The sequence below is a fragment of the Ovis aries genome, chromosome 7, assembly GCF_016772045.2.
Source record: "Ovis aries strain OAR_USU_Benz2616 breed Rambouillet chromosome 7, ARS-UI_Ramb_v3.0, whole genome shotgun sequence".
Classification (NCBI taxonomy): Eukaryota; Metazoa; Chordata; class Mammalia; order Artiodactyla; family Bovidae; genus Ovis; species Ovis aries.
Window position 1 is genome coordinate 86,537,030 of NC_056060.1, and position 21,589 is coordinate 86,558,618.

The 21,589-nt window shown below is 48.9% G+C and overlaps 1 protein-coding gene across 3 annotated transcripts in view; it reads left to right on the top strand.

The window, feature by feature from the left end:
* The first annotated feature begins 7,956 nt into the window (after nt 1-7,956).
* TMEM63C (transmembrane protein 63C) overlaps nt 7,957-21,589 on the top strand; it is a 75,584-nt gene continuing 61,951 nt past the window's right edge. For 2 of the 3 annotated variants that reach the window (XM_027972076.3, XM_027972077.3), the window contains exon 1: nt 7,957-8,105. The gene's annotated coding sequence lies outside the window, so the exon portion shown is untranslated. The remainder of the gene's footprint in view (nt 8,106-21,589) is intronic. The other variant, XM_042252787.2, reaches the window with a different exon arrangement.

Below are 21,589 nucleotides of genomic sequence, written 5' to 3' on the forward strand. Positions count from 1 at the left end.
CAGGACAGAAGTACTAGTCAAAGAGGCTGCTGCGAGCTAAGAGCATCTACCTGGTGGGGCCTTGGTGAGTGGGGACCCAGCCTGAGGCCAGGGGTAAGGGAGGGCAGGGAGGGCAGGGAGGCCAGGGCTGTCCCAGCAGAGGGGAGGCCTGGATTCTCTGCCTTGAGGACCACGTGGTTAGAGGGCTCTGACTTCTCCAATCTGGCCCCACCATCCTGAGAATTCCTGCTTCCAGTGAGGGATCTGAGCTGTGTGTCTTTTGAAATCCACAGCCTCATGTCTGACTAGACAGAGGACGTGAAAATCCCAATATGCTGCTCCCCTGCCTTCTGAACAGGAGACAAATCCCTATTGTTGTTCCTGTTGTTCAGTCACTCGGTCACATCCAGCTCTTTGCAACCCCATGGACTGTAGCACGCCAGGCTTCCTCATCCTTCTCTATCTCCCAGAGTTTGCCCAAACTCATGTGCATTGAGTCGGTGATGCCATCCAACCACCTCATCCTCTGTCTCCCCCTTCTGCTGCCCTCAATCTTGCCCAGCATCAGGGTCTTTTCCAACGAGTTGGGTGGAAAGACAGATAAGAGGGTGTGTTCTGACAGAAGTCCGAGCTCCCAAAATAGACCCACTTTCTTGCAGAGTCTTGATTGGGCTCTTGGGGAAAGGGGATACGCTACAGTATCTGCATTATCCCTTAAAGTGTTAATAGGGATGTAGTTCTGCCTTGGAAACACTGTCCCTATCAGTGGCTACGTTTACTTCTGGATCATATAGCAAAATCTGCGGACTTTCAAGATCATTACCTGCAGACCCATCACCCACCTTCTTACAGGCTGCTTAGCAATCTTACCCACCACCAGCCTGGGGTGATGGGGACAACGGTGTAGCTCTGCTGCCTTGAAACCTAAAATCCTAGGAGTCGAAATGATGTGAAGCAAACAAACTTTCCTGGGCCTTCCACTTTTCCCCTCCCATTTTGAGTTTTCCTGAACATCTCATCTGGACAGTGCAGAAAGGCCATGCCCTGTTGTGTAGGCTGTCTTCAGTTGTATTTGGTTTTGGAATTACAACCAGTTCTGCAATGAAAATCCTGAGCAGGTTGGCCTTCTGAGTTCAAGAGAGTGTTTCTGATGAAATGATTTCTAGACAACAGGAGTAGGGTCAACATGGGCTCTTAACACTCTTGGCTAAGAGGGCTGTGCTCCTAAAACTCTCCACCAGGGTATTTTGGGACCTCAGGCAACTTTACTGCTCAATCGTCCACATCAGCTCATGGAATCACTAAGCTCTGGAATCTAAGGTAACACAGATTTCACCCCTTTAGCAATTAAGTCATCATTATTTGAGTCATCATTGTGCCAGATACTAGGACTAGAAAGGAAAAGGAGATACAATCTGATTTTTAAAAAATATTTATTTATTTGGCTGCACTGGACCTTAATTGCAGCACACAGGGTCTTTATTGGCGGGACGCAAACTCTTAGTTGTGGCATGTGGGATCGAGTTCCCTGACCAGGGATGGAACCCTGGCTCCCTGCCTTGGGAGTCTTAGCCACTGGACCACCAGGCAAGTCCCTACAAGCTGATCTTAAAAGGGTTTATAATCTAGTGGGAGAGAAGGTAAATATCAGTGAATCAAAACCTCTACTTTCTGGCCCATCAGGAAAGGTATTATTTTTAATAGATGCTGAAGGTTTCTACCCTTAAGCATGCAAGTTTTATGTCAACTATTTTCTATCATATATACTTTCTAAATATATCACATAATTGCTTTTCTTTCAATATAAAATATTCTGTCACAATTAACTTTCTCTTAATGATTCAAGACTGTTATTGTGACCATTTCCAATATTATCCTGTAATATGACAGTGCCCCCAAAGCTTCTTGGCATGATCCTGAACTAAATGACCCAAACTCTGAGTTTGTTTTACAGCTGTTCTCTCTCCTCTCACTCCACACTTTTGCTAATTTCACTGTGCCTTATGAAACCTTTCTCCTTCCAATATGCTGCTCCCTATCTACTGTGGGCTTGAAAACAAGGAAACTGATCAGGTTTATCAGTAAGGCTCTTGGTCCAGCTATTGTTAGAGAGACCAAGGTGTCAATGGCCCAGGGCTCTTCTCCTCTAGGTCATCATGAAACTCAGGTTCTTAAGGTCTTGTTGATTGGCCAACCTTAGGGTGCTGTCCTTGCCAGCATCATCAAAGATGCCCCCATTTCCATTCCCATGTCCATGGTCCAGTCTGCACAAGGGGAAAGAGGAGTGGAGAGCAGGCAACTTCCTTTTAAGAATGTGGCCCAGAGATGAAACAGATCACTTCCACTCACGTTCCATTGGCTATAAGTTAGTCCCATTGCTGCACCAGCCTGCAAGGGAAGCTGGGATATGTAGTCTCTAACAGGGTAGCCACGTATCCAGGTTTTAACCTTGGAAGCTCTCCTGCTAAAAGGAAGAGGGAAAGAAAGGACATAAGTGGACACTCAGTAGCCTCTGCCACCATGGAGCTGCTGAAACTGTGTAGAATAAATGTAGGTGGGCTGTCACTGAAGACACAGGTGCTCTCCTGCAGATAAAGCATCTGATTTGGACAGCTGACAGTTCTATCTGTTTGGGTTGCTCAGATGCCTTTTGGGTCTCCGTTGTTATTCTGGGTTATGTTCCCAGACAAGACACTGGAAGTTAAGAAAGCAGTCACAAAAACAACTCTCATCATCTTTCAGAGATCTCCCACCTCAATCCACATGAGTGAAAACATGAAAATGTTCTCAGCACCCACAGGCCAGAAGCAATTTTCCTCTGGAAGATTCTCAAGGCCACAGCTATTCATGAAAGCCTCAGCTACTCATTCCCACACACCCTCACACCTTTACAAAGCACCTTCTACCAGCCTGACACTCATCTAGGTTGTTGGTGTTCAGCTTTCTGGGACATGGGGTCGTCTCTTTGGGGCCCGCCATATAAACCACCTGGTACTCCCATGATTCTCCCTGCGCTTCTGTATCTCGCTGTATTGTACATACTTGACGCTTATCAGGTCTTGCCTCCAGGAACTGGAGAGGGTTGGTACTGGCTCAACAATTTGATCCCATAGCTGCTGTTCAAAAACTTTCCATGGCTTCCTTTGCCTACTAAGTAAAGCCTAAACTCCTGAGCCCCATGTTCAAGACCTGCTTCTGGCCTCCCATTCTGGCCTCAGCTCCCAGAAGAGGGTACGTTAAGGGACATGGCTCATCCAGGAAGGCTGATTCCCAGGTTCTGTGTGGATGACATCTTGGCATAGGGGGTTGGAGAGCTGCTGCTCTGGGTCTGGACTAGAACACCCACTACTCGGTCTCCCCACAGGACACTCAGTCAAGGACACCTAGAAGTTTCAGCGCTAGGGCCTCCCCTCCGTTCTATCTATGTCCTTCCTGGGAGAGATTAACATTGACTGGGAATCTTCCATTTGTGGAAAACTAAGTTAAATATTTGACATGCATTTTATATTCACAGTGACTCTATGTTGTTGTTCAGTTGCTCAGTTGAGTCCAACTCTTTGCGACCCCATGGGCAGCAGCACACCAGGCTTCCCTGTCCTTCACCACCTCCTGGAGCTTGCTCAAACTCATGCCCATTCAGCCAGTGATGCCATCCAGTCCTGCCCTCAGTCTTTCCCAGCATCAGGGTCTTTTCCAAAAAGTCAGCTCTTCACATCAGGTAGCCAAAGTATTGGAGCTTCAGCGTCAGCATCAATCCTTCTAGTGAATATTCAGGATTAATTTCTTTTAGGATTGACTGGTTGGATCTCCTTTCAGTCCAAGGGACTCTCAAGAGTTCTCCAACACCACAGTTCAAAAGCATCAATTCTTCTGCGCTCAGCTTTCCTCATAGTCTGACTCTCACATTCATACATGACTACTGGAAAACTATAGCCTTGACTAAACAGATCTACATTGGCAAAGTAATGTCTCTGCTTTTTAATATGCTGTCTAGGTTCATCATAGGTTTTCTTTTTAGGAGCAAGCATTTTTTAATTTCATGGCTACAGTCACCATCTGCAGTCATTTTGGAGCCCAAGAAAATAAAGCCCATCACTGTTTCCATTGTTTTCCCATCTATTTGCCATGAAGGGATGAGACCAGATGCCATGATCTTAGTTTTTTGAATGTCGAGTTTTAAGCCAACTTTTTCACTCTCCATATTCATCAAGAGGCTCTTTAGTTCCTCTTGGCTTTCTGATATAAGGGTGGTGTCATCTGCATATCTGAGGTTATTGATATTTCTCCTGGCAGTCTTGATTCTAGCTTTTCACATGATATACTCTGCATATATAAGTTAAATAAACAGAGCAACAATATACAGCCTTGACATACTCCTTTCCCAATTTGGAACCAGTCCGTTGTTTCATGTCTGGTTCTAACTGTTGCTTGATCTGCATACAGGTTCTACAGGAGGCAGGTAAGGTGGTCTGGTATTCCCATCTCTTTAAGAATTTCCCACAGCTTATTGTGATCTACACAGCCAAAGTCTTTAGCGTCGTCAATGAAGCAGCAATAGATGTTAATCTGGAATTCTCTTTCTTTTCCTCTGATTCAATGGATGTTGGCAATTTGATCTCTGGTTCCTCTGCCTTTTCTAAATCCAGCTTGAGCATCTGGAAGTTCTTGGTTCACGTACCGTGGAAGCGTGGCTTGGAGAATTTTGAGTATTGTTTGCTAGCGTGTGAAATGAATGCAATTGTGCAGTAGTCTGAACATTCTTTGGCACTGCCTTTCTTTGGGATTGGAATGTGAAAACTGATCTTTTCCAGTCCTGTGGCCACTGCTGAGTTTTCCATATTTGCTGGCATATCGAGTGAAGCACTTTCACAGCATCATCTTTTAGGATTTGAAATAGCTCAGCTGGAATTCCATGTGGATCTATGTGGTAGATATTATTAGACTCCTTTTATTTGCATTATGATACTTATTTTACAGATGTGAAAATTAACCTTGGAGCAGTTAAGTAACTAGTACAAAGTCACTTTGTTTTTTGAAAAACAAAGCCCTGTTTTTAAAAAAATTATTTATTTGTGGCTGTGCTGGGTCTTGGTTGCTGTGTGGGTTTTTCTCTAGTTGTAGCAAGCGGAGGCTACACTCTAGTTGTGGTGCGTGGGCTTCTCAATGTCATGGCTTCTCTTGTTGCAGAGCACAGGCTCTAGGGCGTGCGGGCTTCAGGAGGTGTGGCACATGAAGTTGGTAGTTGCAGCTCCTGGGCTCTAGAGCCACAGGCTCAATAGTTGCGGTGCACGGGCTTAGTTGCTCCGAGGCATGGGGGATCCTCCTGGACCAGGGATGGAACCCGAGGCTCATGCATGGGCAGGTGAATTCTTTATCATTGAGCCACCAGAGAACAGTTTTTTTTTTTTTTTAACATTTATTTTTCTTTACTTATTTGGCTGCACAGGGTCTTAGTTGTGACATGTGGGATCCAGTTCCCCAACCAGGGATCAAACCCAGGGCCCCAGCATTGAGAGCTCACAGTCTTAGCCACTGGACACCAGGGGAGGCCACAGAGCCCAGTTCTGAACGAAGGTTCAACCAGATCCAAGGACCATGTTCTTTCCCCTTAACATGGGATCTTTCTAAAAGAACAGCTATTACCCGCATACTTAAGAGGCTTACTCCTTTCACCCTGGGGTCAGGCACTAGTTCTGTGATGAGGAAGCACAGACAGAAGACATGCTGCTTGTGTCCAGGTTTTACTCTCTTCCACCTGTATCGGAACAACAGCAGCAAAAACAACAGCTGATATTCACTAAACATTTACTCTGTATATAATAGCTCACTTAATCCTCACAACTGCCTCTTAAGGTTGTTATTATTATTCCCCCTATTTTGCATATGCAAAGAAAGAAGTTCAGAGAGTTTAAGTCCCATATTTAGGTCGCCCAACTGGGGATGCAAATCCAGGCAGCTAGTGGTCTTAAACACTACTTTTGTGCTTACCTTGTTTATCTTTGTTCCCACCAGCCTTTATCCTAAAAGAGAGGAATAGAAATGTTAGGGGCCAAGGGGCCTTACACCCCAACTAGCCCTCCCCTCTCAGGATTACAGATGAGAAAGTAAAACAAAGACAGAGACATCAAACAAGTTACCCAAGATTGCACAGCACACTAACAACTGGAGGCGGGACTGGAACCCAGCCCTTGGGTTGCTACACTGTTGCTATTGCCCAATGCTGCTGCTGCTGCTATGTTGCTTCAGTCCTGTCCGACTCTGTGCGACCCCACAGACGGCAGCCCACCAGGCTCCCCCGTCCCTGGGATTCTCCAGGCAAGAGCGCTGGAGTGGGTTGCCATTTCCTTCTCCAATGCATGAAAGTGAAAAGTGAAAGGGAAGTCGCTCAGTCGTGTCCTACTCTTAGCGACCCCATGGACTGCAGCCTACCAGGCAGATAACCCCAAAGCCTTCCTGTCCCTGGAATGAATAAATAAATGGATGGGTGGTGAGTAAAGACATGGACAGATTTCAGCAGAAGGTGTAGTGGCTCATTTGGAGTTTTGATGGCACTTTGCTGTTGTTCAGTTGCTCAGTTGTGTCCAACTCTGCAACCCCATGGACTGCAGCACACCAGGCTTCCCTGTCCGTCACTATTTCCTGGAATTTGCTCAAACCCATGTCCATTCAGTCAGTGATGCCATCCAACCATCTTATCCTCTGTCACTACTGGGTCAAAAGAACTCTGGGGGTGGAGGAGGGGATGGGAGCAGGTGCAGGGTAGGGAGAGACATGACCAGGGTGTGCCAGCCTGGGGGCAGCACAGCGCTGCTGCCTATGGGGAGTCAACCCATGAAAGCCTAGCTACCCTTGGACCCGCAGTGTCTCATGACTTGATGTTCACACGCTTCCACTGTGGCCTTCTTAGTGGACTGTGAACAACTCTGTCAATATCTTAGCATTATACATCTGCTAAAAGAGTCACTTTCAAAGATTGGTCAGCAGCCCGCCTCTCCCATTAGCTCTTGTACTGCAATGACTGGATAAGGTCTATTAAACAAACTTGCTAAGGCCCCTTCCTGGGAGAGAGGGGGGTGGCTGTTTACTGCTGCCCCTTAGCTTGTTGACTTCCCTGGTGGCTCAGATGGTAAAGCGTCTGCCTACAATGCAAGAGACCTGGGTTCCATCTCTGGGTTGGGAAGATCCTCTGGAGAAGGAAATGGCACCCCACTCCAGTACTCGTGCCTGGAGAATCCCATGGTGGAGGAGCCTGGTGGGCTGCAGTCCATGGGGTCACAGAGTCGGACATGGCTGAGCGACTTCACTTTCACTTAGTTTGTCCTACTGATCTTTGGGGGCTCCACCACTGGCACCTGCCTCCTGGGTTGAATCGAGTGTCTCTAGCAGAGTAGCTAGGACTTTGAAAAAACTGGAGCCCTACAAGAACTGTGGTCCATGGCAAACTAGAAAAGACAAAGCCCACACTCTTGGGCCTCCGGGGCAGGGCTGTGGTCAATCTGTAGAGCTTCCCTTTGCTGGGGAAGAAGAAAGAACTGGGTACCAGCCATTGGGAAGGTGCCCGCAGCTGGCTCCTGGGCGGGGCTGAGCAGTGCTACCTTTGTGCGGGACTGGGCGTCTCTCCTGGCTTTGACTTTCCGGCGGGGTTGGGTGGGTTGCAAGGCGGACATGCCTGGGAGGAGAGCTTGAAGTGGGGGACGGCCAGAGAGCAGCAAGACCAGAGCTTCGGAGTGTCTCGCACAAGGGAGCAGCAGCCTTGTAGATTTGCTGTGGTAATTTGCAGACGGTTCCTGGTAGCTACGCGGTCTCTGAGGCGGAGCCTGGGCCTTTGCATAGGAAAAAAAAAAAAAAAAAAATCCAGCCTGGGTTCCCCGGCGGTCCAGCAGCACTGGGGCGGGGCCGAGGTTGGCGCCGGCCTGGGAGGAGCCGCGATGCCGCTCCCATGGTGATGCTGCGGGGAATTTGCTGACCATCCCTTGCCAGGTGGGGCTGGCTTCGAGCAGGCCAGCGCGGAGGAGGACCGGCGGGCAGTCTCCTCCCAGGTAGGGATCTTGCGGCCTGGCCTCGCATCCCGGCCGCCTGCCTGCCTTGCCTGACGCTGGGGCCGCGGCGCCGAGGGCGCAGACGTGGTGAGCACGCGGGTGGGATGCTCCAGAAGCGATCCGGCTAGAAGAAGGGGGCGCGGAATATCGGTCTTGGACAGGGGTGGGGGTGGTGATGGGGGCGGGGGCAGGACTGCTGGCTCTACGCTTTCCGGGACCTCGGACCCGGAGGGATGGGGCGGGGGAGACTGCGCCATACTCCCCGGTGGCTCGGGCTCTCCCACAGCCTGGACCCGGGGGAAGGGTGGAAGGAGCCGCCCACCAGGAGAGGCCGTGGCTCGGTCGACCGTCTTCAGTGGGTCGGTAGAGGGTGGGCAGGAGGCCTGCCTGGGGTTCCCCCGCCGCCTGCCTTGTTGGTTGCCTCTCCGGACCACCTCCACGCCGGGATTCCCCGGGGCTGTGCCTCCGGCTCGCGGGGCTGGCCTGGGAGGGCGCGCTCTCCCCCGCAGTCTCCCCGCGGCTCTGAGCGATGGCAGCGTCACTGCTGCGCTGCAGCGGGTGCGGGGCTGGGTGGGTGGGGGGAGTAGGGGTGGGGGTGGTCATCATTCCGTGCCGAGTGGGCTGGACTTCTTGGCCCCCAGGGGCACAATACCGACACCTTTTCTCCTATGCTTTCAAAGAAAGGCTCTTGCCTCCATCCTTACCTTGGCCTTGAGAGAGAAACTTTGGATTTGGATGATGGACCTGGGGACACCGAGGCCCAGGGGGGTGCTGGTGGCTTCGCCCCAGAGTCGCTTAGCACGGTCCTGCAGAGCTGGCCTCCCAGGCACTGCCTTGACCTGATGCTCTCTGGAGGGGCAGGGGTCAAACTTGCTCTTTAGACCTCTGGTCCAAGCTGGGGTGGACTCCCACCCGCTCCCTCCCCTAGGGCCCCCCTTTCCCCATTCCTGAGAATGCAGGGGCATAAGACTTCTGTGAAAGGCTCCAGAGTGTCATGGTGTGTACATCGCAGGGGTTGGAATTGTCTGAGGACAGGAAATAAAATGTTCATCTGAGCAGAAGAGCTACGGGGCCCCTGCTCTCCTTGAGGGCTCAAGGCGGAGAGTGAGGATTGTTTTCCTGGAGAGGAAGGGCCTTCTGGGCCTCAGTCTCGTGTACCAGCCCTGATGAAAGTCAAGTGGAAGTTCCCAGGCAGCAGTGGGAAGGACGGGGAATAGGGAGGTGGACTTTCTCCTTTCACAGCCTCATCTCCTGGGAGAAGAGGTGGGAGAACGGAGAACCGAGTCCGCCTTCTCTGAGCATCACCTGCTGTGGTCCAGCCTTTCTCTCTCCCCAACTCCTGTTCCCAGGAGGAATGGACTCTTGCCCTTGGAGGTGAACTTTTCCTGAATTTACCTTGCCTTCCTTCTCCCTGGCTTGGCTGACTTTCTCTGGAGGGAAACTGAGGCAGGCGGAGAGCCGTCTTTTATTTTAGAGCTGGAGCCGGGCAGCGCCACTGGTCAGGCCAGGGAGCTGAGTTGCAGAGGGTGTTCTGGGGCTCTCACCTGCACCCAGGTCTCCTGACTGCCTGGCCCACCTCCAGGCAGGTGGGATGAGGCCCCTTCCTCTCCGATCCTCCCCCTCTTCACCCCCAGCGCCCTGGTGAGGCGAGGCTGTGAGGGCCTCCTGATGAGAGGGGACAGCTCCAGCATCTTCTCCTCCATTAAGATGTGTTTTCAAGTTTCTTAGGAAAGAAACAACTTGAAGAGGGGAGCTAAAGGCTCCTGGCTACCTTGCTGTCATGCACCCACAGTGGACACACAATTTCTATGGGCCTCGCTGAGCCCTGGAGAAGGCAATGGCAACCCACTCCAGTATTCTTGCCTGGAAAATCCCATGGACAGAGGAGCCTGGCAGGCTACAGTCCATGGGTTCACAAGAGTTGGACACGACTTAGTAACTAAACCTCTGAGCCCAGATGGCCTTGGGGCTAGCTGCTGTGGTCACAGCCATGGAGGGGGCCCAGGGGCAGGGGGGACTTCAGCGATTTCTCTGCCAGCATCTCAGGATGGGAGGTCCCGCCCAGCCCATGCGCACAGCAGTTACCTTGTGCCTGGGGCTTGAGTTGATGCTTTTCAGACACACCTTCTGAGCACAGAGCCCCTGAAAGCTGGCCCCTGGTGATTGCACAGCATGCCTTGCGCTCCATCATGACTACCAGTAACCACTGGGGTGACCCTGTGGGACGGGGTGGGGGTCCCAGTAAACCAGATGACAGCTAGCTGCCCATGGAGTGACAGTACAATGCCAGAGAGAGGAGTACTCAGGTGGGTCTGGGTCCTCTGCACCCCCCTCTCAGGCTTCCTTCTAACCCTTCTCGAGGAGAAAGGCCCCAGCCCATGATCCAGGGACGCTGGTGGTCCCTCCGGGCTGGCAGAGGCAGAGGCCCCTGTAAGAACCACTTACAGGCACAGTACCTGGTTCTGGACTAGCCCCTGTTAGCTGGCGCTCTGCCCTCCAGGTTTTCCTGCCTGACAGCTGGGCATGAAAACACCTTCCTCAGATGGGTGGGAGGCTTGGGAAACATGTCAAGTGCTTATTGCAGGTGGGGGATTATTCCTGGAGACTCTGGGATTGAAGCCATCTATTTCCTGCCTCAATGGGGGAAAGTGGCCATTCCCTCTATGAAGGATGCCTGACCCCCAACCCCGCAGCCAGTCTAGGGCACCCTTCTAGGCTTGGAAGGCAGACCATCTCTCCCCAGCCCAGTTCAGGTTGTGCTTTGGGCCCCTGAGGACTTCCTTTCCCCCTTCTCCACCGCTGTGACATTTTACAGAATTTCCACACTGTAAAATGCAGGTGACTGGTGGCAGAGTGGACCTGCTCACACTCCTGGATCTTCCCCCCTGATTCTTGAATCCCTTGGACTCTCTAGTCCGGCTTCTTCCTCAGAAGCAGCTGGTGGAAGAACCACAGAGATCATGGGTATCAAGTGCTGGGAGCTCTTTGCACCGAGTGTCCAGGGTGTGGGAAGGCCGCGGGGCATTCAGGGCCATGGGCAGGCTCGCTCTGGGAAGGCTGGACTGTAAGTGCTTAGGCGGAGCGAGACTGGCAGCTCTTGGTGCACTGTTTTGCCTGAGCTGGGGCAGAGCATTCGCTCCTCTTCCCTCTCCGGGAGAGCAGTGGGTTTTGCAGGCCACTCCCACGTCAGCAGGGGTGGTGTACCCTGGGCCCCTTGTTCTTGCCCAGGAGGTGGCTGGTGCAACTTATGCAAAACAGGGTGACAGGGAAGCTGAGATGAGAATGTGGGCAGCTCACGAGGCACGCTGTGTCCTCGTTACAGTGTGTTTGCATTGCTTGGGGCCAGCCGAGGGGGCTTTTTAGAAGAACATCAGTGACCAGAGCCCTGTGTGCTGTAGCTCTAGGGCAGGGTTTGCACCCACGCTGCCGTGGTCCTTCCCAGCGCGCCTGGGGCTGGTCCTGGGACCTGCAGAAGCGGGGGTGGGGGGAAGGGTGCCCCACTGTCGCCTCCCGCCTCCTGGTGATCAGTAATGTTCCCAAAGGGAACTGAAGCCTGGACCCTCACTTAGAAAACCAGGATCCAAGTGTCCTGGGCTCCCGCCTTCTGCTTTTTTCACCTTCAGTTCTGCTGTTTCACGCAAGCACCCTGAAGGCAGGCTCTGAAGAGCTGGGCTGGGGTAACTGAGGTCCGGCCCTGCCCTGTGCCTGCAGACCCTCGTTCAGGCTGAGCTGCGGCCTCTGGCAGCCTCAGAGCATCAGAGGTAGAGGGGTCAGGCCAGCTTCCAGCCAGAAGCCAAGCCTGCCCCGCTCATGACTGAGTGGCCTCACCAAAGAAGATGGCCCCAGAGATACAAGCCTTCTCCTCCCCCTGACTGGATCTTCTCAGAATCGAGTCCAGCCAGAGGGGACTGGCCTCAGGCCATGGGGTCCTGGCAAAAGAGCAAGGCATCCTGAGGTCTGTGGAGATACCAAAGAGCAAGACGCACCTCTGGCCAATTGGCCAGGGAGACAGATGGCTGTTTGCTGAGTTGTTCGTGTGGTTGTCAGCTGTGCTTGACGGAGGGCTTGGTAGCGTGGAGACTGGCACACAAGACACGTTACCTGAGGGCACTTGGGAGCTGGGTTTCCGCCTGCTTCACTGCCTGTTCACTTCACCTCTGTGAGTCTTCCCCTCACAGCATGATAAAATAACCCCTGGGGCTTCCCTGGTAGCTCAGCTGGTAAAGAATCTGCCTGTAATGCTGGAGACCTGGGTTCAATCCCTGAGTTGGGAAGATCCCCTGGAGAAGGGAACGGCTAGCCACTCCAGTATTCTGGCCTGGAGAATTCCATGGACTGTAGTCCATGGGGTTGCAAAGACCTGGACACGACTGAGCGACTTTCACTTTCAGAATAAGTCCCAATGCATTGGACCATTCAGTGAGGGGAAGCAGGAAAGTGTCTGGTATGAGATTGGTGATGGAGAGCCCCCTTCTTTCCCTTTGCTCACCCTTTTACCTGCTGAGTGGCCAGTGGTCCTGGGGTTTCTGGGCCAGCCGGTCAGGCTTCAGTTACAGCAGCTGACCAACACTGTTGGTGGCTCTGGTGTTGGAGCTGAGCTGTTTCCTTAAAAAGAGCTTCAAATCCCTGTAGACCTTGTAGAGGGGAACATCTCAGAGCCAGTGTGTGTGCTTTGGTGGGGTACAAGTGTCCTTCAGTATTGCTTTGGGGAGGTAGAAGTGTCCTTCAGTACCACAAATAGGCTGGTACTGGGTCAGGGACCCTTCCTGGGCAGGGACCGATTATGCCCTGGCCTGTGAACTAGGCCAGGCTTTGGGGAGGCCTTCTCAGGCCCTGAACAGTGTCCCTGGCCTGAGATCCTGGTGCTGTTCAGTGACCTCAGGTTCCTTGTCATTCCTTTTTTTTTTAGTAGAGGGGCTGCCCTTTGTCACAGAGGGCAGCAGAGGGTGAGATGGTTGGGTGGCATCACTGACTCAATGGACATGAGGTTGAGCAATGTGAAGGGCAGGGGAATCTGGCGTGCTGCGGTCCATGGGGCCACAAAGAGTCAGAAACAACTGAGCAACTGAACAGCAACCGCTGCACTCAGCCTTTGCTGCAGCAAGCAGGGATTACTCTCTAGGCGTGGCTCACAGGCTTCTCACTTCAGCGGCTTCTCTTACTGCAGAGCATGGGCTCTAGGTGCTCGGGCTTCAGTACTTGCGGCACGTGGGCTCGGTAGTTGTGGCTCGCAGGCCCCAAAGCACAGGCTCAGTCGCTGTGACACACAGGCTTCGTCACTCCACAGCATGTGGAATCTTCCTGGACTGGGGATCGAACCTATGCCTCCTGCATTGGCAGGTGGATTCTTAACCACTGGACCACGAAGGAGGTCCCCTTGTCATTATCTTTTAATCCTTTGTGAGCCAGCATAAGTAGCCCAGGTGATAGATGAGAACGCTGAGGCTCAGAGAGGTGGTGATAGCCACAACCACACCCATGCAGAGACGTGGCGGAGCCCACACCGGCCCAGGGCTGGTCTGTCTGCAGCGGAGGGCTCCTCCTCCCCGAGCATGGCTGACATACCCTCAGGTCACCTGCAGCTGTCACTGCTGGTGGTTTTGCTGAAGTTGCTGAAGACAGAAAGACTTGGGAGTGAAGGTCGTGCGTTTTCCCCTTCCCCTCCACTCTGGGCAGGGTGCCCAGAGCTGGGTTCTGCTGAAGGACAGCAGAGAAAAAGGAAGGATAAGATTCCCACCCCACCCCTGCCCCACTGGGACACGCCGAAAGTGTGTTCAGGATGCCAGGTCCTGGATCCACACTTCACGGAGGGGCTCCCTGGAGCCCTGGTCCTGTCATCTGTCCAGAGCAGCAGGGTTGGAGGGGCCAGGTGGTGGGGTGGCGGGGGTGGGTAAGCGATGTGCAAGCCCCTGTCCTGGGCCCCCAAGCTGCAAAGTGAAGGAGCACGTGGGCCTAGGGCCCGCTGCCTGCTGCCCTGATCTTTTCCCAGAGACAGAGGAGGGAAAGAGATGGGGAGGGGAGCAGTCTCTCTCTGACTGAGGCCTTATTCCAGAGGCTGAGCAGCTACCTGCCTGCTCATCGAATGAATCATCTTTGAGCTAGGCTCTGACCTGGTTCCTTCTCACAGGCTCCCCAGAGCCTGCCATTGAAGACTCACCCTGGAGTAAGCCCCAGATACCTCTTCCAGTTTTGCCCGCCTGCTTCCTTCATCCTGTTCCAGCTCAGAGGCTCTTCTTGCGTGGGGATTGGCGAGGAATCAAACCACTTTGAAGTTTTTACAAAATGCACACGCCCTTACCTGCAGCTCGGCTGGGAACCATTACTCCGGCAAATCGAATGGACCCTGGATTGTCTGACCCACTTCCTCCTCCCAGCCCAGTCCTTGTCCTCATCCCCATCCTCACCGGTTCAGAGTCTCTCTGTTCTTCAAACCCCGACTTGAACGCCACCTCCTCCGTGAAGCCTTCCCTGGACCCCAGCCAGAGGAGGTCTCACAGCCCTTAATGCACTTGTCTCATTTGAGTCTGTCTCTTCTGCTAGACAGTGAGCTCATCCTTTCATTTATCAAGTGTTCATTGAGTGCCAGTCACAGACATGCCCTCCAGTAATTCACGGGGAAGGGGCGGGTAGGCGAGTCAGCGGATGGTGACAACAGCTTCAGAAATGTTCCAGTAATGGCAGTGCAAACACCAGGGGACGCTGGGGCAATGGCAGTTAAAGGTGACAATGTACGTACTTTATGACCAACAGTTTCACATCTGGCTGATTAATTACCCAGAGAAACTCACGCAAGTGCATAAGGAGACGGTTCCAAGGATATCTAGGGCAGCAGTGTTCGAAACACAAAAAAAGAGGTCTCAACTCACAATGATGGAATAGACAAAGATGGGATGTTGTGCAGCAGTTACAATATAAATAACTGGGGAATTTTATGTTTTGTAAGTTATGCCTCAAAAAGGCTGATGCATATACACACGTGTATTCATAGTATTATCATGAATCAGTCTCAAAAACATTATTGTGAAAAAAAGGAAGTTGCAGAATAGTGCCATTAGTGAAAATTTAATTTCAATAAAAATCACAAAACAATATCTATGTTTTATGGGCACAAGCACGTTGCAATGCTGTGATACCTACCAGGCTTGTGCTTGTGCTGGTCTTTGGGGGTGTGGAGGGAAGTCGCTGAGACTGACGGGAAAATAAACGATTTCTAATTTGTCCATAACACTTCTTTTAAGAAGAAAGACTGGAAGCAAAAATAACAGAATGTTAGCGGGTTTTTTTTTGTTGTTTTTTTTTTTTTTTTACTTTTCAATACTGTATTGGTTTTGCCATACATTGACATGAATCCGCCACAGGTGTACATGAGTTCCCAATCCTGAACCCCCTCCCACCACCCTAGGGTTTGTATTTTTAAGACTTCTTTTTATTGAAGTGTCGTTGATTTACAGTGTTGGACCAATATCTGCTGTACAGCAAAATGATTCAGTTAAACACATACAGACATTATATTTTTATATTCTTTTCCACTATGGTTTATCACAGGATATTGCATACAGTTTCCTGTGCTTTACAGTAGGACCTTGTTGTTAATCCGTTCTATACATAATAGTTCATATCTGCTCATCCCACACTCCCAGGCCTCCTCTCCCCTCCCCCCATCTTGGCAGCCACAAGCCTCTTCTCTGTGTCTGTGAGCCTGTTTCTGTTTTGTCCACAGGCTCATTTGTGCCATATGTGAGATTTCATGGGCTTCTCTGATAGTTCAGTTGGCCAAGAATCCGCTGCAACGTGGGAGACTGGGGTTCAATCCCTGGGTTGGGAAGGTCCCCTGGAGAAGGGAAAGGCTACCCACTCTAGTATTCTGGCCCGGAGAATTCCATGGACTGTATAGTCCGTGGGGTCACAAAGAGTCGGGCACGACGGAGTGACTTTCACTTAGATTCCGCATATAGGTGATATCATATGGTACAGGATTTGTTTTCTTTCTCCCTTTCCCAAGACCGGCACAAACGGCGTTATTCCATTCTTTCTTACGGCTGAGTAATATCCCCTTTTGTATACGTAGCACCTCTTCCTTATCCACTCATCCGTCAACAGACACTTCGGTTGCTTCCATGTCTTGGCTATTGTGAACAGTGCTCTTATGAACATAAGGGTGCATGTATCTTTTTGAATTATAGTTGCATCTGGGTATATGCCCAGGTGGAATTTTTGGATCGTGTGGTGATTCTATTTTTAGTTTTCCATAGTGGTTGCACCAGTTTACATTTGCACTAGCAGCGTGCGCCCTCTCCAGCATTTGTTCTCTGTAGACTTTGTAATGATGGCTATTCTGACCGGTGTGAAGCGGTGCCTTGTTGTAGTTCTGATTCGCATTTCTCTAATAGTGGTGTTGAGCATCTTTTCCTATGTCTACTGGCCATCTGTATGTCTGCTTTGGAGAAATGTGTATTAAGGTCTTCTGCCCACTTTTTTGATTGAGTTGTTTGTTTGTTGTTGTTGTTGTTCAGTTGTAAGAGCTGTTCGTATATTTTGGAGATTAAGCCTTTGTCTGTCGTATCATTTGCAAAGATTTTTCTCCCATTCTGTAGGTTGTCTTTTCATTTTTTTATGGTTTCCCTTGCTGTGCGAAAGCTTGTAAGTTGATTCGGGCCCACAGAATATGAACATTTGTTGATTGTGTTGATTTGATACTTTTAACCTTTTGGGGCCTGAAATTGTTCAAAATTAAAATAAATTAAGTAATCTAAGACATCAGAGGAAGGGCACTGGCTTTTCGCAGGGAAATCGGGAAAGGTTGCAAGAGAGGGTGGCAGCTGGGTATTGAAGACTGGAAGTTGATGGGTTTAACTGGGTGGGGGAGTTGGGGAAAGGAGATCTAGGGTGTTCAAGGCCAGGGAGTATGTGGGCAGGCTCTTTGTACTTTTAAAAAATATTTAAACATTTATTTATTTGGCTTTGCCAGGTCTTCACTGCGGTACGTGGGATCTGTATTGCAGCATGTCAACTCTTAGTTGTGGCTTGTGGGATTTAGTTCTCTGACCAGGGATCAAACCCGGGCCCCTTGCATTGACAACATAGAGTCTTAGCCACTGGACCACCAGGGAAGTTCCTCTTTGTACTTTTAAAATGTTTGTCAAGCTGCCCATCCCCTGCTACGTTCCTCATCCTCATACTGAGCTCATTCTAGCTCCTCTGTTTCTGGGTCGTGCACACAGTAAATAGGGTCCTGGAAAAAAAACAGTCACGTGTCATTTTATGATCTTTTTTAAAGTGTAGATAATCTAACGTGAGCAAGGGGAAGAATGAGCCAAATATGTAAAATTGAACACTAAAATGGAGACAGTGATACAGTCAAGACAAAATAGAATTCTGTAAGGAAACTGTGCTCAACCACACGCAAATTTAGTTGAAAATCAGCTAAAATTGATAGTTTTCTGTGTGCTGGGCTTAGTCGTGTCTGACTCTTTGCGACCATCCCATGGACTGTAGCCCACCAGGCTCCTCTGTCCTGGGGATTCTCCAGGCAAGAATACTGGAGTGGGTTGCCATGCCCTCCTCCAGGGGAGCTTCCCAACCCAGGGATCGAACCCAGGTTACTCTCATTGTAGGTGGATTCTTTATCTTCTGAGCCACCAGATAAGCCCAAGAATGCTAGAGTGGGTAGCCTATCCTTTCTCCAAGGGATCTTCCCAACCCAGGGATTGAACCCAGGTCTCCCACACTGCAAGTGGACTCTATGCCATCTAAGCCACCAGGGAAGCTCAGATAGTTTTCTGAGAAAATGCAAATCATCAGCTTGACCCCAGAAGAACTGGAAAAACCTCAACAGACCAATAATCATGAAAGAAACTGAATTTTCATAAACTCCACTCCAAAACACCCAGGTTTAAACAGCTCTTAATTTCTATCAAACCTTCAAGGAAGAGAGTATTCCAGTGTGCCTGATCATAGAGAGGAAACACTCCATAGTAGTCTATGAAGCCAGCACAACACAGACAGAAACAGCCCACACAGGAAAAGAGAAAAAATACCAGAAAAAAATCTCATCTATGAATATTGGTGCAAAATTCACATATTAATAGAAACAAATAGAATCACACAACATTATGCTTAGAAAATGAATATACTGTGAGCAAGTGGGGCTATCTTCCAGAGATATAGATCCAATATTAGGAAAACTATTAACATCATTGAACAAAGTAATAGTTCAAAAGAGATGAGAAAATAATATAAACAGCTCCATAAATGTTAAAATACCTAAAAGGCATTTGATAAAATTCAAGATATGTCCCTGATTTTAACTCACATTTAATAGGAATAGATGGATATTGGTTAACATTTTGTGTGTTTGTGTATGTATGTGTATATGTGTGTACAGAGACATACGTACAAGGAAAAAGTGACCACCATTACCTTCATTCTTTAACACTTCTCTAGAAGTGCAAGCCAATACAAAATTTGAAAATATGGGTTATGAATGGAGAACGGTTTATCAGTTTAAACTGTAGATGATGAGATTGGCCATCTGGAGAAAAAAAGAACAAGACAGTCCACTGAAAAACTGTTAGAAATAATCAAGGAATATACTAAGATGGGACTTCCCAGGTGGCACAGTGGTAAAGAATCCGACTGACAATGCAGGAGACGCAAGAGATGAAGGTTCAATCCCTGGGTCAGGACGATCCCCTATAGTAGGAAAGGGCAACCCGCTCTAGTATTCCTGCCTGGAAAATTCCATAGACTGAGAAGCCTGGCAGGCTACAGTCCGTGGGGGGTCGGACATGGCTGAGCGACTGAGTGTACACACTTACACACACACACTAAGATGACTGCTAATCAGTGTTCAGAACAAAAACGCATAGCTTTCCTGTATATAACTTTAGCCCGTTTTGCAATATAGTGAAAGAAAATATAATATCAGTAAACGTGCTAAAAATCACTAGAAGTGAGTCTAACCAGAGGGGAGAAGAACAGCTCTGATTACTGCTGCTCACTCTTGGTTCTCAGCGCTTAGAACAGGGCCTCACACATAATTACAGATACTTGTTGAGTGATGCAACTGGCTCATAGATCGAGGAAACAGAAAATACCTGTTAAGACCCTGATGCATTTACTATGTGGTGATGATAATAGCAGTCACCAACGTATAGAGTTCCCACGTGCCAGGCACTGTTCCGTGGCCCTCGCCGCAACCTAAACACAGTCTATCGTAGAGAATGTTCTGTGTGCACTTGTGAAAAACACGTATCCTGCTTCTCTTAGGAGGAGTGTTCTGTATATGTCCACTGGGTTTAGTTGCTCTGTAGTGTTGGATACATCCAAGTCCTCTGTTTCCTTATTGATCTTCTGTCTGGTTGTTCTACTCACTATCGAAAGAGGTTCATTGAAATCTCCTCCTCTTATTGCATTGCTGTTTCTCTGTTCCATTCTGTTCATGTTTGCTTCGTATATTTGGGTGCTCTGGAGAAGGCAATGGCACCCCACTCCAGCACTCTTGCCTGGAAAATCCCATGGACGGAGGGGCCTGGTCCATGGGGTCGCTAAGTCGGACATGACTGAGCAATTTCACTTCCACTTTTCACTTTCATGCATTGGAGAAGGAAATGGCAACCCACTCCAGTGTTCTTGCCTGGAGAATCCCAGGGACGGGGGAGCCTGGTAGGTTGCCGTCTATGGGGTCGCACAGAGTTGGACCCGACTGAAGCGACTTAGCAGCAGCAGCAGCAGCAGCAGCAGTAGCTGTTAAGTGCATATATATTTATAATTGTTATTTCTTCCTGGGGAACTGACTTTTACCATTGTGTGATATCCTTCTTTGTCTCTTGTGACAGATTTTTACCTAAAGTCTATTTTATCCGATGTAAATGTGGCCACCCCGGTCTCTTTTGTTTACCATTTGCGTGGAATATCTTTTCTATCCTTTTACTTGCAAGCCATGTATGTCTTTACAGCAAAAGTTAGTTTCTTGTAGAGAGCATATAGCTTCATCTGTCTACATCCTTTTGCTCAAATGATTCGTTGAACCCTCACAGTAACCCTATGCAGATGTTGCTACTGTTGCCCCTAATGTTTCCCAACGTTAGAAACGTTTATTTATTTGGAATTACAATGAAATTATATCAAATAATGTGTCAGAAAGCTGATAAGTATCATATGTATCCAAAAATCTACTCTTCTTATTAAATGGAGTTACTAATCGAGAAGTCGGAGAAGGCAATGGCAACCCACTCCAGAACTCTTGCCTGGAAAATCCCATGGACGGAGGAGCCTGGTAGGCTGCAGTCCATGGGGTTGCTAAGAGTCGGACACGACTGAGCGACTTCACTTTAGTGAACTGCCTGAAAAACTCCACGTTTCCCTATACTTTCCCCTGTGTAATTCAGTTAACCTCACTTTTAGATGAGGAAACTGAGGCTCATGAAGTTTTAGGTAACTTCTAGATCCAGTGAAGGTGGAATTTGAATCAACATTTGATTCTTTGTTGTCCATCCTAATATAGTTAAACTGGTATTTTGAATCTGGAAGAGGGAGGATGGGTAGGGGGAGAAAATGAATTATTCAAACATGACTTTGAGATAACCAGCCCCTTGGGGAAAGAAAGAAAGCTGGGCCCACCACACTCTTAACACCAAAATAAAATCTAGAAAGAACATTTAAAAGAAGGAAAGAGTAAAAGAATGATTAAAAAGAAAAAGAATCCTAATAATACCAGTGGAAAACATGAGCATATATTTTTAGGATCCTCTAGTAGAAAATATTTTGGGCTATAGAAATATCTGAAATTTCTGTAAGCAGTGATGCCAAAAATAGATTAAAAAAAAGAAAAAAGACAAATGACAATTTGTAATGCACATAACGAAAAGTTAATTGTCTTACTTTAGAAAAATCTCTTAAAAATCAGTGAGTTAATTTAGAAGAACATAGTTCACAGAAAAATAAATGCAAAGGCCACCAAGCAACCCTGGAAGCAATGCCTGCCTTTTCTGATATTTAAAGAACTACACTCTGAAACAAGATGTCATTTTCAACTCACATATTGGCAAAGTTTAAAATTTTGATGGCTGGCCAGTGCAGACTGGTTCATCTTCTTTGAAGGACAATCTGGCAAGACCTGAATTTTAAATCCACCTAACCTTCAACTCCTTACCCCTGGGGATTTATCCTACAGCTAACCTCACATGTATGCACTAACATATATCATCAAAGATGTTTGCTACAGCTTTGTCTGTGCAGCAAAAACATAGAAGCAACCTAAACATCCACCAGCAAGGATAGATTCGTGTAAATCACAGTGCGTCCTTCAGCGGGAGGTTACGACAGCTACAGGAGTGAAAGATCTGTCTCCTGGTGTGCAGAGATGTGTGATGCGTAATAACTAAGAAAGAAACATAAGTACTGGGAATATGGTCCCAGTTGGGTTTAAAATAAAGATGTAGGCATAGATATATATTTGTCAGTATTTATGGGAAAATTCTTGAAGAAAATGTTTATTCTGGGGAGTGGAACAGAGGTCTGGGACAGCAGGGAGACTTTTCATTCTGTGTTATTTTGAATGGTTTGATTTC